The following is a 2,403-nucleotide window of genomic DNA, read 5'->3' as shown; positions in this document are numbered from 1 at the left end:
GTCTTTATGTGGGAAGACCATGGCAATTTGATAAGATTACTTCTACCCACAAGGAGAAAAAGTTTGTACTTTATCCTTTAACACATTCACAAGTGGTAGAGGACCAAGTACAAATGAAAATGAAAAGAGAAAGTGAGAAAAAAAAAATCAAAAATCAAAGGATAGTCCTTAGGGACAATGCTAAGGCATGGGAGAAGAATGCTCCTTCCCACAAAGTTATTCAAATAGAAGAAAATTGTAAAAAAAAAAATGAAGTTAAAAAAATATAGGCCTCCTTCTTTGTAAAAGAGCACTTACATGTACTGCCACACTTTCATAATCTAGTGTTCTACCTCCTAAAGTCAAAAGTCTTATAAAAGAATTTGATGATGTATTATTCCATAAGGAATGACCGGTTGGACTTCCACCTTTTAGGGGTATAAAACATCAAATTGATTTAGGTAAATATGTAGCAGTTTATTTTGAAAATATCTTAGTGTATAGTCAGAGTCTAGAGTCTCACCCAAGTCATCTTAGGGAAGTCTTGTTATTCCTTAGGAATAACAATTTGTTTTCTAATGTAGATAAAGGCATTTTCTGTGTTGATAGTGTACTATTTTTAGGTTTATAATTAACAAAAACGGGGTTCATGTTGACCCCGAGAAAACCAAAGCCATCCAAGAGTGGCCAACCCCACAGAGTGTATGAGATGTTATGAGCTTCCATGGTTTAGCCAGCTTTTATAGAAGATTTGTTCCCAACGTCTCAAGTCTAGCCTGACCACTCTATGATTTGGTGAAGAAAGATACTTCATTCTATTGGACAGAGAAACATGAGCAAGCCTTTCAAAGGTTGAAAACTCAACTCACTAATGCATTCATTCTACCTTTACCAAAATTTTCAAAACATTTTGAGCTAGAGTGTGATGCATCAGGAGTAGGCATAGGCACAATGTTATTGCAGCGTGGGCACCCAATTGCATATTTTAGTGAAAAATTACATGGTGCAGCCCTCAATTACCCCACCTATGATAAAGAGCTCTATGCACTTGTGAGGCCCTGCAGACTTGGGAACACTATTTGGTTTCAAAAGAATTTGTTATTCATATTGATCACGAGTCTTTGAAATATTTGAAGGGTCAACATAAGTTAAACAAAAGACATGCAAAATGATGAAATTTCTAAAATAATTTTCGTATGTTATCAAATACAAGAAGGGCAATACAAATATTATGGCATATGCTCTATCTCGGAGACATGTTCTCTTTTCTAAACTTGGAGCCCAAATTCTTGGATTTGAAAACATACCTGAGATTTATGAAAAGGATCCATATTTTGCACCCGCTTTTGCTAGTTGTAAGCATAAAGAACAAGGAGGGTTTTATATGTCTGAGGGTATTTATTTAAAGAAGCAAAAATTTGTATACCTCAAGGAACACATAGAAAACTCCTTGTTAAAGAGTCACATGAAGGAGGTCTCATGGGACATTTCAGAGTTGATAAAACTCTTGAGCTTTAAAAAGGAAAATTCTTTTGGTCCTATATGAGAAAAGAAGTTTAAAGACATTCTCATAGATGCATTTCATGTTTAAAAGCTAAGTCTAAGACAATGCCTCAAGGAATTTACACTCATTTACCTTTTGTTTGTGCTCCATGGGAAGACAACAACATGGATTTCATTTTAGGGCTTGCTAGGACACAAAGAGGTTTTGGTTCCATCTTTGTGGTAGTGGATAGGTTTAGCAAGATGACTCATTTTATACCCTACCATAAAGTGGATGATGCTAATAATATCTCTAAGCTCTTCTTTAGAGAAGTGCTAAGACTCCATGGTCTACCTAAAACCATAGTTTCGGATGGACAAACAGAGGTTGTACATATATCTCTATCAACTATGCTTAGGTCAATCATGAAAGGGAACCACAAATCTTGGGATAAGTATCTTCCCCATATTGAGTTTTCATATAATATAGTGGTCCATAATGTTAGAATATATGGCCTTAAATGAGAGGGGAGCTGAATTGTTTAAGAGGGCTTTTTGAAAACTGTACCGTCCCGTACCCGGGTGTTGACCAAAGTCAACGTATGGTGGTACCCCTCAGGGGGGCCCAATGGAAGAAAGTCAACAGGTTTACCGCTTAAGGCGTCGCCAAGATAAGGCGTCGCCAGGTGTAAGCGTCGCCAGGATGAGGCGTTGCCAAGATGAGGCGTCGCCGAGAGTAGGCGTAGGCTTCGCCAAGTTGAGGCGTCGCCAAGTTAAGGCATCGATGGTGTCACCCCCCGATACCCATGGGTAGGAAAGACCGTAGAGGGGGCGACACCGCGAGAGGCCTCAGTACCTCAGAACAGTTATAAAGAGAAGAGAAAAGTGGCTTCAAAGCCATAAATCTAGTACCAGTAGGGGGTAACTTGACTCGTGAAGTAC

The sequence above is a fragment of the Phaseolus vulgaris genome, chromosome 4 (assembly GCF_051622355.1).
Source record: "Phaseolus vulgaris cultivar YP4 chromosome 4, ASM5162235v1, whole genome shotgun sequence".
In the NCBI taxonomy this organism is placed as follows: Eukaryota; Viridiplantae; Streptophyta; class Magnoliopsida; order Fabales; family Fabaceae; genus Phaseolus; species Phaseolus vulgaris.
The sequence above is the reverse complement of the archived record's forward strand: the minus strand, read 5'-3'. Positions refer to the sequence as shown.